Genomic DNA, 17,687 nt, shown 5'->3' on the forward strand with positions numbered 1-17,687 from the left:
GATTACTGAAGCAAAGGATGATGGCGAATCAGTGTGTACTGCATGCCAAGACCTCACAAAGATGTCTAACACATTCCACACCAAGGTATCATGGATAAACTCTCCCAGATAAATGTAAACCCCTATGTAACTTGTTAGATAGTAAAAAAATAGAAACCAGGAAATTAGGGTGTGAAGCTCTGCATCTTCCAAAAGAACTGTCACTAGCAGTGTACCCCAGGGTTCAATTCTTGGGCCACTCCTCTTTGGCATGTACTTCTCTAGAGGTCAAAATGAATGTTAAGGGTTTTATGACTTACAGAGTCTTCAGATGGATGTAAACTTAGAGCCATCATAAACTCCCTAGAGGACACCAAGATACTCCGAGAGGGCCTTTCCCCTATCAGATAGCTGGTGTCAAAAACCATGGACTAAAACTAAATGCCAATAAATATATAACGGTATCCTTCAGGAAGCATGACTTCCCTCAAATCTTTCACATCATTAACTCCCCCATAAAACTTGGTCCTTTAGTCAGTGATCTGTGAATATATTTGGACAATGAACTATCCTTTGATCACCATGTATTCACTATTGTAAGGAGATTTTTTTCATCACGCAGTTTTTACCTAAAGGTATGGTATCTAGGTCAGGAATGTATTCATTCCACTGTACTCAACTCTTTTTAGACCAGTCATTATGTGTAATGCCCCTGTCGAACACTTGTTACAATGATCACAATGCTTTATAACTAAAAAAAAAACACAAGGGCCTAAACCATATAAACTATGTAGACAATCTCAAAGCACAATCCCTTTTCTCTGTATCATGCAGGCTGCTAAGAAGTGACCTCTGCCTTGCATATAAAACCTCATCAGACCATATCCTTTCTGACCTGTTACAGATTTGCCAGTCCATTGTTAGTATGAACACCCACTCAAAGGATCCAAATCTTTTTTGCAACATAACTAAGACACATTGGAGGAATAAGTATGCATCCCAGAGAAGAAGTGTCTTCCACACCATGAAAAGCAAAGTACTTATGCTGATGTATTTGAAAGAATGGATGGGAAACCAAACATTTTGCCCCAGATTAACACCCATGTCCATCATGGAAAGAGGCAACAAGTAAATTTCCCAACATATCTTTGTTCTGTTTGCTATGTTGTGTCCAGTGCCTCTAATCTTTGTACATAAAAGATTATAAGGACCTTACCTCTGAAAAAAAACATGCTGGCTAATATCTTTTATTGCAGTGTTATTAAAAGAGATTAGTTTTACAATAACAACTTAAACTAATGGGTTTATAATTTTCAACATAGCCTGACAGTTCATGGAGAGGACTAAGCTCTGCTTTATTAAAATATATTTCCTGTAGTCAGAAATACAGAATTTGATTTCTCCCAGCTCCACTTGCCTGCTGTGTGATTCTGGCCAAGCCAGTTTACTAGATGATGCCCCTGGGCCACCTCTGAAAAGGGGCACTTGTGTCCATTTGCTTACCTGGTAAAGAAATAGATAGTAAAAATAAAATATCACTTGCATCTCCACGTTTGAATATTAGTAAAATGTTAACTTCCTTCCATTTTAGGAACATGCACAAACCGTAAACATAATTTAAACAGACATCTCAAACAAAAACAAGTACTGTATTTAATTTGATGTAAAATAATCCATTTATACCATCTGGGCTAGAAGCTAAATATTTATAAATTGTGCTTAGTGTCTCAGTTACCCATTTTCTTTTGATAACTGCATACTCACCACAGTCTCCTACATTTACTGGTATTACATTTGAATAATTCATTGATACATATCCAGAGAAGAACTTGGCAAATGACTTTGCAATTTTCTTCTCCTCTATTATGTTTTGAGGCTAAAGTTGCAAGTTTGCCCCTCAAATATCTCCCTATGTTTGTATATCATTCCCTATTATCTTGTTTGTGCTTATCCAGACTAAGTTTATATTTCTTCTCTACCTTTTTGGGCCCAATTTTAAATTCATTTTATACCAGCTTATTCTTTCTTCTGTTACTTTGTGTGAGACATTTTCTATAAAGAGACCAAAAGTGTTTCTTCTCCCTTGAGAGATAAGCAGGTTTTCTACTCCACTAATAGGGTATTTCTGAGTTATTAGCAAAGGGCTTTCTACTAAAGATAACATATTTCTAAGTTGTTGTATTGAATGTACTCTGCACTCATATGCATCATAGTCATCTTCCAGGATCTATTGATCGAGTTACAGTCTGCAGTATAGAACTTCCTAACAAGAAACTATTTTCCCCATGGAGAAGTTAAGATGTATTATGAGTCCTTGTTCAGAGATTTACATTTATGTATTGTTAATAAATTCTTTACAGAAACTGAATGACAAATGGTAACAATGGAACAAACTGTGACAAAGCAGCTAATTTTATTTAAAAGGGTTTGTAGAGCCATAGAATTATAAATTTGATCTATGGAATGGGGTAAAATCATATTCCAGTTATGAAATAAGAAACTTTTTCATATATAGTCAGTTTTGCTTCTAAGGAAATTATTAGGCATTTAGGTTGTTTTAAGTAGTATAGAAGTAATTGAATGGCATAATTAATATCATGAATAAAAGCTATGATATCATCAAACCAAACTCCAAGATATTTGTAGTATGGAAAGTGTTGTGACTTCTGACCAATTGAACAAGTAAAGGCTGAATAGGAGAAGTAAATATCTTTCCTGAGTAATGAAATAACATGCACTTCTTCTTTTTGGTATTTGCTAATAGGCATTTACCACCAAACCAGTGCTAGTTAGAGGAAAATTCACACTGCAACAGAGAGTGAGTAGTAGAAGGAGAACACTATCTGTATAGATATGTAAAAGTTTTTTATGAGAATGATATAAATTAGAAGAAATAAAAGAGGTCCTATAATGGACTTATGGAGAACAATAGAACTTATAGACAGGTAATTAGAGAATCACTTGTTAATGACTCTTTAACAGACTCTAAGGACTGTAGTTGATAAATCCAAAGATGATAATTAAGAGAGTAAAAGAGTCACTTGTGACAAACAATTTGAATATAAAATTTCCAAGATCTGTGTTAGAATGAATTAAACTGTAACTGAGTGAGAGTGCTATGACCTGTCCTGGAAACATATTGTTTCCTACTTGGGAATCTATGTTTACTGCTGAACTCTAAAGCTTTGTTAGTAAACATCCTCTTTCAGTAGTTTTCCCAAAATAGGAAGGGTAGAAAAATTTGAAAATGAAAAAGAACATTAGAAGTCACACTTTGGGGGAGAGAATATATAATTGTATTTTGCTTGATGGCTGAAATAGTACCTGTTGCGAATGAAAGGTTAAAAACATGTCAATGTTTTAAATATAAAAGATGCACCAAGTTTAACAAAGAAAGGATAATAATGTGAAGAGAGAGATTAGAGGGTTTTGAACTTAGAATCACCAGTTTTTAAGAAAGAAAGAGCAACGTGAGGGTAAATTAGGGAATTTTGTTTTCAAGTTAGAGGGTCTGAAAAGTTCAGAAGAAACAATCTTGAAAAATATTTTAGGAATAAAAACCTCATATAATTCATAAAAAAGAAAGGAGTGTTACAAAATGAAGAAGGGGAATAATGATGGATAGAGCCAAGGAAAAAGAAGTAATGAAGAAGCACGTTACTGATTCATTAAAGTCTGAAGAGCAGTAACCAGGAAGGGATCATGATGCCTGAAGTGAAAGGGAATGAGGTGAATTAGAAGTAGGAACAGATCTGATTTCCTGCTTTCAAGGTCTAAGATGGCCAAAACGAGAACATTTCTATATGAAAACAAAAAATAGCTTCAGTGACCTCAGCTGAGAATCTAGTCTTCTAAAGCCAAGAAAGTTATTAGGAACTTTAAAAGTGATGGGGAAATTCCAGTTTCCAAGCTTCATCCCTTTTGCAATTATAGACAACTGCATTTTAAAATAGAAGAGTCATATTTCCTTTATGTCCATATTATAGGATAAATGAAGTCTCAGATGAGATGGAAAAGCACATGCCATTTAAGCCACTTTACTTAATTTCAATCACAGTACAATTATTGAAAACTGAATCTGACCAACATGAGACAGTACAATATGCAGCAGGGATCTTTCCATGCAGAAAAGTCTAGTACAATTATAAGAGGATGCGGTTAAACATGTATAAATAAGCAGAAGGAGAAAAAAGAATAGTGGCCATTTCATGAATCTGAGTGATTTTGCAACTAAAGGTATCTCCAAAGGATAATGGTAATGACCTAATCAATGATAAAATATTTCCAACATGATATATTAGATCTAGTGAAACTATTCATTAACTAACGAAACCAATAGGTAAGCAGTTTATTATACAGAATAGTGGTAGCATCACAACTCCCCTCTAGATCAGAGTCCTCAAAACAATACTTTCTACATGTCTGGGATTCACACATAGTAGTATTATGCACAAAAGCTGGGAGGAGGAAGGGGGACAATCTAAGCTGAAGAAGCAAAAAGATTAATATGATTGTGAATAGTTAAGTTTGATAAATGCCCCTTTGGGAGAAAAGATTGTGGACAAATCTGATGCAGTTAGGTCAATTAATAGGGTGTTTTAAGCTACTATCGTTATATATGAGAATCTTAGACCGAAGTCCACATTGATTATAGGATAAATGACGTCTCGGATGAGGTGGAAAGGAGCATGCCATTCAATTCAGTAAACTGCTTATGAAACAGGAACGATTTTCAAAGAGGTCTATTTTTTTGCAAGACTGCTTCGGTTAAGGTGAGTGAGTGATAAACCAGAGGAATGAAGTAGAGGAGCTAAGATTGAGAAAATCAGAGTGATGTTGTTAAGTTCATCATCTTCCAAATACAAAAGCTTTTAGTTAGCATCAATTTGGGAGCTCCAAGAAACAAACACAATGACCTTTGCTCCAAATGTTTGTGAGAATATGAATATATAAGGAAGTTATTAGTCTCCCAGCAATCAGATATGATTCTAACAGATAAAGCATGTTTAAAATTAGGACAAGATCTACCACTATGAGTGCAGCTGAGGCCTGGGGTTGGCCTCTAGTTACAAATTATAAACAGTAAATATGAAACTGAAGGCTTAGGAAGCACTTCAGCTGAACTGTGGACTGTGCAGTAGTGTCACAATTAGTGGGTGTATGCAAAGAAAGACAAGACAAGTCTGAGACAACATAACAGTAAACGGTATTCAGAAAACATGAATAACTTACAGACAATTAAATTTACTTTAGAAATTAAATTTAATATTTATGGGAAAGAGGAGAAGAAAGAGTTAATTCTGAAAAAAATATAGTGCAGGAATTTAATAAGAATCAAGCACACTGATAGCTGTGGAGAGCAAGAAGGCTGGAGACTGGGACAGGAATAGGAAAATAATTCTCTGAAAAATGGAGGGCAAAAGAGATGAGTTCCATTCTTGCATGAATTAATTTCACATGCAGCCCAAACAGGGAAGGCAAGGCAAATGCAGGAAGTCTGATGTATGATCAGCAAGTAGAGATAAAGCAGGATGTAGAAAGGTGACAGTTAAACACCCCACACCCTCTACAGTTGAGCTGTTTGAAAAAGCATTATATTTAATATACCAGAGTTAGTAACATTATATCAAGCCATAGGTCTGTAATTGCAGGCAATCTGCATAATGTATCGAGTGGCTACTGCAATAAAGACCAACATCTAAATTACCATAACACAACAGACATACGGACATGTCCAGCAACATTTTAGCATTGCAAAGTTGGAGCAGAATTATACAGTAGGAACTGTATGCTTAGTTTGCATATACATATTAAGGACAAAACAGATCAGACATGCATAGCATTCCTAGTAATCTGTGGACTCTCTAATGAAATTGTGACTGTTTTGTGACACTCTTACTTAAGATGCTAAAACATTATATGCTCTTAACTGTGAACAGCAGTCAACAATAACAATAAAATAAAATCACTAAACAACATTTTTTGGGGGGAGGGGTCAATGGCAAAGCCATAGCATTATGGAATCTCATGCACTTCAGGGGAAAGGAGAAATCACTGGGATTCCACATTCTCAATTTTCCCAGTGCAAAAACAGTTTTCTCTTATTAGTAATTACACAGAAAAGTGACAGAAATAAACCTAGCACCCTAGTCTGAGTTATAACAAGACATAATCAATTAAATGATGCATAATTGTCCCCAATATGGCAGCTGTTTCTGTGATTAAAACAAGAAAGTGAAAATGTTCACAACAGGAAATACTTTTTTTCCTATAATATCTACTCCCAGTCTGAGCCTGAGAAGGTCCCATGTTGATCATTGTTCTATCCAAATTAATAAAGATTAAATATGTAAGTATAGTGAATGAGCCTAAAGAAGAACTGCTATTATCACTATTTACCTTCCATACCAGCAGTGCTGTCTTAAGTGAGACAAGACATGACATAAACTAAATTAGTCATTAGAGGCAAGAGGAGGTATTGCTCACATTTTTCAAAAAAAGGGAAACCTACTGAAGGCAGATGCTTCTACATTAGTGGAAGTTAATCAATTGTTTTACAGGGCTCCTTATTAAAGTAGGTGATATCTCATAATCCTCCACACTAAGCTCAACAAAAGTCAACACATTCATGTCATTAGTATATTTGTCTGAACATTTAATTTTGCTAAGATGTCAAGAAACAATTCTTTACTATCACTAGAGAAATCCTGACCAAAGGAAAACAAGATTTTTTCCTTGTTAACACTGGAACTGAATGGTATTGAAATCACCATATACACCATAATGAAGGAGGACTGTGAAAGAAAAACTCAGTGGCCATTCTGTTGTTGAAGAAGTGTACATTAAATGGTCGGGACTATTACAAAACTCTAGGATGGGATTCAGAAGATGGGTGGAAACTGCTGGTGGTAGCCCTTTCCATTCAGAAATAGGCCTGGTACAAAGTAGGCTTTGTACTAAAATGTGAGCTTAAGTGGCAGCGGCAGTTTGACTTCACAGGAAGTTTAGGTCTCATTTAGGGCATTAATATTTAATACACCTTAAACTACAACAGTTAAAGGATGTTTAATATGTGACTGGTATATATTCATTATATACAGTATCTAAATCTACTTATTATTGTATTAGAAGTTTAAGTAACATGAAGTTTAAATAACAGTTGCACATTTCTTAATTATTTAAATTAGCAATTCACTGTTTGCTGCTTTTAACCTGATGATGGAAGCGAATTCTGAAATCCTGTTCATTTTATATCTATTATTTTAATGCATTTTGTTGAGTTGGCCATGCATTAATTTATTTATTATATACACATATGGATTCAGTAAACTCCATATAGGATTCACACAGAGCCTACATCGAGTTTACATGTTACTGCACCAGTGCTCAGTGAGCGGCAGCACGCAATGTATATTAACGAGTTGTGGTGCACCTAAGCTAGGTTTCATGGCTTGCAACATTATTTCTGGCTGAAAAACCTTGTAAGTAAACACGGATATCAATTCCATGTGAAAGAGAGCACATATGGTCTGGGGATTTGAGCGGAATGCCACAATGATCACCAGGGCTGTACCCAAAATTCTCAAACTCTTAGAGCAAGAAATATGGACAAAAGCCATAAATGTGGGGACAAAGGATAAAAACTAAGGGCACACATTAAATATTGCTCTTACAAACTTAGAAAGTTGACAGAATGACAGGTTTTGCATTCACATGAATTTTCTGAAGGGTATGAAGTGTGCCTCTCAACCTCTTAATGTAAGAAATCTGGACAAAGCCTGACAAAATGGGGGAGGGACAAAGGCACAAAAATAGGGACATATTTTAAACATTCCTCTTATAAACTGAGAAAGTTGCTAGAGTAACAGGGTTTGTTTTAACATACATTTTCCGAAGGATTTGAAGTTTGAAACTCAAATGTATGTCACTGTTTAGTGACTTCAGTCCTCAGATCATCTCAGTGATTTGTCAGAAAACCATAAATGTTGTGAGGAACACACCAAAAATATGAGCCAAAAATCTGGACATTCTGCGAACATCTGGACATTTGAGAGGTATGGTATGAAGTCTGAGACTCTGTCACTATTTTCTCACTTCAACCCTCAATAATTTACCAGTGATTTGCCAGAAAACTACATTTGTATGAGAAATAGTCCAAAAATAGAAGCAAACTCTGGACATTCTGAAAAAAATCTGTACAGTTGAGAGGTCTGGCTGTACAAATAGCTGTCATGCTGTTAGTGCAACATACCTGCACAAAGGCTAACTTAATGAGAGGACAAATAATCAGTAAAAGAGACATATTTGACATAGATGTCACATGGGAATGTGTTACAATGTAACACTCTCAACCTCTTAGAGCAAGAAATGTGGACAAAGCCGTAAACATGGGGGGCAAAGGGTCAGAAATATGGACAGATCATTAACATTCCATGTCCAAATTTATGAAGTTGATAGAATATATAGGCTGTACATCAGCATGAACTTTTTGAAAAACATGAAGTTTGAAATTCAAATGTCAGACATCAGTTACTGAATGCACTCTACAATGACATGCCAATGATTTGCCAGGAAAACAACATTATGAGGAAAAGATCACAAATATGAGACAAAAACTGGACATTCTGCACAGATCAGGACAGTTGAGAGGCATGCACTCAAATGTCTGTAATACCGAGTCACATCAGTCCAGAGATCATCCCAGTGAAATGGCCAAAAGCCACATAGTTGATAAAGAAAACATCTGGACATCCTGGAAATATCTAGCTAGCTGAGAGGTATGAATGTGAAGTATATGGACCAAACACAGTACAGGGCAGTGTATCTACAGTGCAGAGTATTGTAATATCCGATTCCTGGCATTCTGTACTGAGGCTGTGTTAATGATCTGTAACCGGACATTGGACTGCCATATAAAATGATCTCTCAGAGGAAGTGAGTGTATTGATTAGGGACACTCAGATGAATCGTATGAATGAACACAGGGAAAGAATACAGGTGGAATTCCTGCATGTACAGCAGAGGAGGTCATGTCAATGGAAGATGGTTGTAGCAGCAACACCAAGCACATATCTATATGGTACAGTAAGGACTGTACAGTGAGAATATGTTGTCTGTGACTATCACACAAGGTGACATAACAATGGAGAGGATATGTGTGTGAGATAAGCATCCTTACATGAATAATGCAGAAGACATTTATCAGGGATCTGACATATAACTGAGGTAGGGTGTGTGACACCCCTGCACTGGCCCAATAATCAGGGAGCCTCAATCCTCACCACTAGCACCAGTGAGGGACATACACTTTGGGAGGATGACAAGTACACACACAGTAAAGTGCAATTTCTCTTATGAGTGCACAGAGATCACAGCCAGTCTGGGGCTGGTTTCTCCCTATTTCTCCAGATTCCCAATAAGACTGCCCACTGGCACAGCTATACGGTTATGAACTCAGCTGAGTGGTCAAGCCAAAACCTCCAGCACCTGCTCTGTCCAACCAGTACTTCGTGCCCCTCTCAAGTGGCTGACACAGACACACTTTGAGATTTGATTTATATACAAACACACAGGCACTCCTGGGGAAGGCTGGCACAGGTTTACTAGTTGTGCCCCCTTCTGCCCAGACTATAAGGTAGTTATCACTGCCACCAACCACTACTTATCAACTACTCTAAGGCCTTTACCAAAGGGTGTCCAAACTTACTGTGTGATGTTGCTAGTATTCAAATGGTAAGTGTGATCAAGACCAAGACTATTTAGGAGTGGCCTATACAGTGTCACCAAATACATATGCAAGTATTCCATGAGTTTAAATATCTCTAAACAAACCAGCCACAATTAAAAGGTTTAAATATATTTAATAATAAATAATAAAAGCACAAGACAATACTCAAACAACACAGTAACTACAGAGTTCGGAATCAGAGGAAATATTTTAAACAACATTGCAGGACAGTCTCAAATAAATACAGAAAGTATCTAAACTAATCTTTACTATAATCCTATCTATATCTAAAAGAAATTACTGTAACCTAGACTTGCTTACAGAGCAAGGCAGAAGTGCTGAAGATAGACTCTATCTCTGAGAGAGTTCTTAAATTAATATCACATATTACTGCTAGGTTAGCCTGGGTGGCATCACTCTTTGCCACCTGCGTACAGTTCCCAGGCTAACAGATACCAACAGAATTTTATCATCTCTGTGTAAGAAGTACATATCTTTCAGATGTGCAGCTGCTAAGAAGCAGTAAAACACTTTACATTTTAAACCTAGTAATTATTTCTGTTTCAATACAATAGGAAAACCTCTAGCTCTAGACACTGTGTCTGCTTGCTGTGCAGAGATAACATAATCGTAAAACACTTAACTTTTCAACTTATTTTCTTGAGGTTTTGCAAGTTAGCTCTGTATGTTCCAGCTTCTACTATTAAAACATACATTTGCACAGGTATATAGTTTATATAAATTTCTGTTCTTTTCCAGTAGGGTACACTGTGGTTATATTCTTGAAGCTCAGTACATAACATACAGTTCAACACACACTTCTGCACCAGTAGTTTAATATACATATAAAATATAGTTCTCTTACATTTGTAAGACAAACATATGTATCATATTAACAGTCACAAATGACATATGATTATTTGCAAAATTCCAGATAGCTGGGCTGGCAGTGTCACAACCCCCCCCCCCCCTGAAAACTCAATCTAGTCTTTCATGTCACCCTTGAGAAATGTGGCTTGAGAGGGTTGAGCCTATCTGGGAATACCTTACCCCATTCCCTGTCTTGACAGCCCATCTGCATTGGCATTGCTAACCCCACTGTGGTGCTGCACTGTCATATCATATGCTTTCAATGCTAGACTCCACCTAAGTAACTTGGAATTTTGCTGTCTGGCTCGATGCAGCCATGTTAAGGGATTGTGGTCTATAACTGCCTTGAATTTCCTTCCATACAGATAAGGCTGAAGTTTCTGCAGTGTCCAAACTATGGATAGGCATTCCTTTTCTACAGCTGCATAGCATTCCTCCCTGGGGTTGGAGCCTATGACTGAGACATACCACTGGGTCCTCTTCTCCCTCTGAGGAAACCTGACTAAGTAGAGCCCCCACACCATGGTTTGAAGCATCCACCTGCACAACAAATTGTTTGCTGTAATCTGGACTGGCTAACACAGGGGGTCCTCCCAAAGCTCATTGAAGCTTCTGGAATGCCTGCTCACATGCTGGGGTCCACACTACCTTATCTGGCCTGCTTTTCCTTGTCAGGTCTGTGAGGGGAGCAGCTATGTTACTATAACTGGGGACAAACTTTCTGTAGTATCCTGCTGTCCCTAAGAATGCTCTCACCTGCTTTTTGGTAACAGGTGCAGGCCATGCCTGAATGGCTTCCACTTTGGCAGGCTCTGGTCTGATCTTACCACTCCCCACTCTATGACTCAGGTAGGAGAACTCTGTCATACCCACGTGACATTTGCTGGTTTAATGGTCAACACTGCCCTCGGTAGTCTGCCCAGCACCTCCCTGACATGCTGAAGGTGCTCTGGCCAGGAATGGCTGTAGATAGCAATATCATCTAGGTAAGCAAGAGCAAAAATCTCCTGCTCCTGCTAGCATATGACCTACCAGTTTCTGGAAAGGTGCTGGGGCATTTTTCATCCCAAAGGGCATATTTGTGAAGTACAAGTCAAATGGAGTCACAAAGGCTGACCTCTCTCTAGCACTGGGAGTCAAGGGCACTTGCCAGTAACCCTTGGTAAGATCAATGAAGGTAAGATACCTAGCCCAACTCAGCTGCTCTAGGGCTTCATCTGTCCTAGGCATAGGGTAAGTATCTGACTCTGTGTGACTATTTAATTTCCTGTAGTCTACACAGAACCTGGTGCTGCCATCCTTCTTTAGTACCAGCACCACTGGGGAGGCCCAGGGACTGTTGGACTCCTGAATTACCCCTAGTTCCAACATTTCCTGTATCTTCTCCCTCAGAGTCTGTTCGACTCTCTCAGGCACCTTATAAGGGGCCTGCTTAATAGGTCATTGGGGTCCTGTATCCACATGGTGCTGCACCAGGTGGGTACACCCTGGTTTCCCAGTGAACATGTCCCCAAACACCTGCAACACTGCTCAAATTTCTCAAACCTGGGTAGGGGATAGCTGCTGGGACATTCCTACCCCTTCCACTGAAGTGTCAGTCCGAGCCTCACTGAGGAGATCATTCACCAGATCCCCCTCAGATGCCTCCTGCAATCCACTGCAAGTACTCAGCACAAGTCTTTCCCTATCATTGTAAGGTTTCATCATGTTGACATGGCCTAGCAGTTCTACCATGTAGTTAACATCACTGACCTTCTTTACCACATTTTAGGGTCCCTCCTAGGCTTCCTGTAGCTTGTTGTGTCTGACAGGAATGAGAACCATTACCTGATGCCCTACAGCGTACTCTCTAGCTTGAAGATTCCTGTCATACCAGAATTTTTCTGTTGGTGTGCTTCTGCCAGGTTCTCCTGGACCAAGCCCATGAGTTCCCTGAGCCTTATCCTGAGGTTTAGGACATATGCCACAACAGACTCATTGTGGGATTCACACTCACCCTCCTACTCATCTCAAATCTAATCTAGTGGTCCCCTCACCCTATGCCCATACAGTAAATTAGAGGGTGAAAAACCTGTGGATTCCTGGGAACCTCTCTGTAAGCAAACAACAGATGGGGCAAATATTTGTCCCAGTCCCTCTTAAACTGGTCTGCAAATGCCCATAGCATCATCTTGGGTGAAGAGTTTAACCTCTCAACAAGGCCATTAGTCTGGGGATGGTAGGGGGTGGTCTTTAGGTGCTTCACCCCACTGTACGTCAACATACAAGCCAGCAGGTCTGACATAAAATTGGCACCTCTGTCAATCAGTCAGTATTTCTTTTAGGAAACCTAGTCTGCTGAAAATCTCTAATGAAGCATTTGCCACCTTTTCTGCTTCAATGGAGGACAGAGCCACTGCTTCAGGGTATCTGGTAACATAATCTATTACCACTAAAATATAATTTTTCCCTGTGGAACTTGGGGTACTCAGAGGCCCCACAATATCCATAGCTAACATCTGAAATGGCTCCTCAATCACAGGCAAAGGCATCAAAGGAGCTTTCACCTTGTCTCCTGCCTTGCCTACCTTTTGGCAGTGCTCACAGGTCCTGCAGTACCCTGTTACATCTCTGAAAAATCTCAGGTCAATAAATGTTCTGCATAATACGTCTCTTTGTACGTTTTATGCCCATATGGCCCGCAAAGGGAATATCATGGGCTATGGCTAGAAGTGCCAGATGGTAGGCTCTGGGCAGAACCAACTGCTTTATTCTCTCACTCTCTAGCCCTCTCTCAGCGGTACACTCTTTATAGAGTAACCCTTTGTGCCAGTATACAGATTACCTCTTCCTGTGAGAATCAGGTGCCTCACTAGCTACCTCCCTCAGGCCTTGTAATGTAGGGTCTGAGAGCTGAGCCAGTCTCAACTCTCTCTTTGTAACCCTTCCCAGCTCCCCTTCCACAGGAAGTCTGGCATCCTCTGACAGTGATGCCTCACTGTCATCCTGGGTACTGCTTCTACTCACCTCTACCCTTGCAGTCACTCTGTCCAAGGGAACATTGATACTCACAAGCAGCTGTGGCTCACCTTCAGTCTCACTGCTACAGGGTAGTCCATCACCTCACCAGTCCTGGCTGCAAGTGTATGGTCTGTCTGGGTCTCCCACAGGCTACCAGACCCACATGCTTGTCTCCAAGCCTGACTACATATAACTGCATGCACACAGGATATGGCATTATCAAAATCATTCCCTATCAGGACATCTGTAAGGATATCCTCAAACACACCTACTTGTTTGCTTCTTTTTCCATCCTCCCAGTCAAGGTAAACCCTAGCTAAAGGTATCTGGAATGGGGTCCCTCCTAAAGCTCTGACTGGAGTAGACTGCCAAAGCAAGTAGTGCTCCTCTGTAACCATTGCAGGCTTCACAATGGTTAGGGCAGAGTCTGTGTCTCTCTTAGCTATGGCCTCTTTCCCATTCACTAAGATAGGATAAAACATCTAGTGGTAGTTTGGCACCCTTGTATCTTAAAACAACTTACTGCTGGCATTTTGTCATTCTCACTTACTGGCTGTCCCACCATTTGTTCCCCACCTTGTGGCCATGGACATCTATATGCTACATGGCCCCACTGGTTGCATTTAAAACACTTAACCTTTGGTCTTGGACATGTACCTGGACTAGTGGCTTCCCCTGCTACTGGCAGACTCTGTTGGGACAGTCTGTGCTGCCCACTATGGGTTCCCTTAGACCCATGAGCAGCACTGGGCATTCCTTTGCTATGCAGTGATGACCTGCTTGCTAGGTATATGTCTCCCTTTTTCCCCAACTCATCTACAGTTTTGCATTTTCTATCAGCTAACCAGATTTTCATGTCCTCAGACAAAGTGCTAATGGCTTGTTCTCTCACCAAAAGATCTACCAGCCCTTCAAAAGTGGTGATCTGACATCCACTCACCCACCTATCAAAATAAGTGCTTAGTTCAGCAACATATTCACACACACTTTCATCTGCCTTGGGTCTATGCTCACAAATCTTTTTCCTATAAGCTTTAGGTGTTAAATTAACATATTCTAGCAAACAGTTCTTTACAATATTATAATTTAAACAATCAGTATCAGACAGTTTAGAAAGTACAGTTACAGCTTTACCATGCAGTAAGGGGGCCAGGAGCCATACCCAGAGCCCTTTGTCAACATTGCACTGTTTACATACCCTCTCAAACATATGAATGAAACTATTAAAATTATTCCCCCCTGTAAATTGTGGAAGAAATTTACTGACTTTTGTTGCTTCTGGGGTTCGGTTACTCCCTTCCCCATTACCTCCATGACTCTGGCAAAGAGTCAGCATCTTCTTTTCATGTTGTGTCTGCCTCTCATTCTCCTCATCCTCCAGATGTCTCAGTCTCTCTGCTGCTCTTTTTCCAAATGCTTGGCCTCCCACTCAAGTCTCTTTAACTCCAGATGGATTTTTAAGTCCTCTGTGGAAAGGCTGAACTGTCCATTTTCTGAGAGTTGTACATCTCCACGGTCAGTCTGATTGTCCTCCTGGTTGCTATTCTGTGATGCAGCTGTGACTAAATCTGCAATCACGTCTGCTTTAGTCAGGTTGGCATGCACCACTCCTTTAGCCTGACACATCTCAGTCAATTGACTCTTTGTCAGCTTGCCATACTCCTTTGCTGACATGCTTGCCTGCTCTCCCTGAGTAACTAATCTAACAAAAAAATAAAACAATTGTGATATGAACTCTGAATGTTCACTACATGGCTAACTGAGAGTACAAACACCTTCAGTGACCACTGTACACAGGCTACAGGAATTCAATATCCACACCACTACAAGCCAATTAATATGTGATGTGGCTATCACCACTATCAACTAATTAATATGTGATGTGGATATCCCATCACTGCCACCCACTGCCATCAATTAATATGTGACACCCCTGCACTGGCCCAGTAACCAAGGAGCCTCAATCCTCACCACTAGCACCAGCAAGGGATGTAGACATTGGGAGGATGACAAGTACACACACAGTAAAGTACAATTTCTCTTAAGAGCACACATAGATAACAGTCAGCCTGGGGCTGGTTTCTCCCCAGTAAGACTCCCTGCTGGCACAGCTATAGGGTTAAGATCTCATCTGAGTGGTCAAGCCAAAACCTCCAACACCCTCTTTGTTCAACCAGTGCTTCATGTCCCTGCCCAAGTAGCTGACACACACACACACACACACACGTTGAGATTCAATTTATATACAAACACACAGACACTCCTGGGGAAGGGTGGCACAGGTTTACTAGCTATGTCCCCTTCTGCCCAGACTATAAGGTACTTATCACTGCAACCAACCACTATTCAGCTACTCTAAGGCTCTTACAAAAGTGTGTCCAAACATACTGTGTGATGTTATTATCCAAATGGTAAGTATGACCAAGACCAAGGCTAATTAAGAGTGGCCTGTACAGTGTCACCAAATATGTATGCAAGTACTCTAAGAGCTTAAATATCTCTAAAGAAACAGCCACAATTCATAGGTTCATAGATTAGTACTAAGCTAACTGCCCTTGCGAGCCATTTTAAGCCTAGCCAATTATCCCTTGTGAGAATCAAACCCTGCACCTTGTCTTTGTAAGGCAAACGCCTTAACCGTTAGGCCACCCTCCCAACATTAAAAGGTTTAAATATATTTAATAATAAATAAAAGAACAAGAGTAACTACAGAGTTCAGAATCACAGGAAATATTTTAAAACAACATTGCTGGACAGTCTCAAATAAATACAGAAAACATCTAAACTAATCTTTACTATATTCCTGTCTAATCTAAAAGAAATGAATGTACCCTAGACTTACTCAGAGAGAAAGGCAGAAGTGCAGAAGATGGATACTTCCAGGTCAAAAACAAAATACAAAATGCCTCCTCTCTCTTTCTCTGAGAGAGTTCTTAAATTAATATAACATATTACTGCTGGGTTAGCCTGGATGACATCACTCTTTGTCACCTGCCTACAGTTCCCAGGCTTGCAGATACCAACAGAATTTTATCATGTCTGTGTGGGACTACATATCTCTCAGATGTGCAGCTGCTAGGAAGGAAATAAAACACTTTACATTTTAAACCTAGTAATTATTTATGTTTCAAGACAATAGGAAAGCCTTTAGCTCTAGACATTGTGTCTACTTGCTGCACTGAAACTGAGATAACACAATCATAAAATACTTTACTTTTCAACTTATTTTCTTGAAGTTTTGCAAGTTAAGTATGTATGTTGCAGCTTCTACTATTAAAAACATGCATTTGCACAGGTATATAGTTTACATACATTTCTGTTCTTTTCCAGTAGGGTACAGTGTGGCTACATTCTTGAAGCTCAGTACATAACATACAGTTCAAGACACACTTCTGCACCAGTAGTTTAATATACAGATAACATATAGTTCTCTTACATTTGTAAGACAAGCATATGAATCATATTAATAGTCACAAATGACATATGATTATTTACAAAATTCCAGATAGATGGGCTGGCAGTGTCACAGGGTGCATATTGGGAAGCTGTGCAAATTGATATACCTGAATATGAGTGTACTTCCAGCAGAGGTCTCTAGCATGGTGGCAACAGGTAAAGGATCATGGCAAACATTACAAGAACCAACCACGATCATGGACAATATCTGAATAATGCCACCACTAATCCCATGCCTCTGACAACATATGTGATGTGGAGTGATAACAGATGAGCCTGCATACACACTGGGCAACTAGTGTGGTACATCCACATTCTATGAAGGTAACCACGCACTCTGTCCTGGTACTGTAATATCTGCTGGAGGTGTTAGGATGGACACTGCTATACCTGTATGTGACAGTATGGGCACTACAGACTAGTTGCCTTGTGTGCATGGCATATATCTATAGTGCAATTCACACTGTCATAAATGATATACATGCCATTAATGTTGTCAAACACCTATGTATGCAGTGTGTGCATAAGGTGAACAGGGAGCACATATGCATCTGGTGTAACAACTTGATTGGTGCTCTGCACCATCAGACAGTCATTGGTATGGACAATACGCTTTGTGACAGCACACTGTGACAAATGTGGTACACTTCAGTAA

At 39.5% G+C, this 17,687-nt stretch overlaps 1 protein-coding gene across 2 annotated transcripts in view; it reads left to right on the top strand.

Annotated features, from left to right (window-relative positions):
• LOC122795581 overlaps window positions 1–17,687 on the top strand; it is a 245,578-nt gene that overhangs the window by 138,831 nt on the left and 89,060 nt on the right. The window lies entirely within an intron of this gene.

Source organism: Protopterus annectens, chromosome 2.part2 (genome assembly GCF_019279795.1).
Source record: "Protopterus annectens isolate FY-2018-M chromosome 2.part2, PAN1.0, whole genome shotgun sequence".
Taxonomy (NCBI): domain Eukaryota; kingdom Metazoa; phylum Chordata; order Ceratodontiformes; family Protopteridae; genus Protopterus; species Protopterus annectens.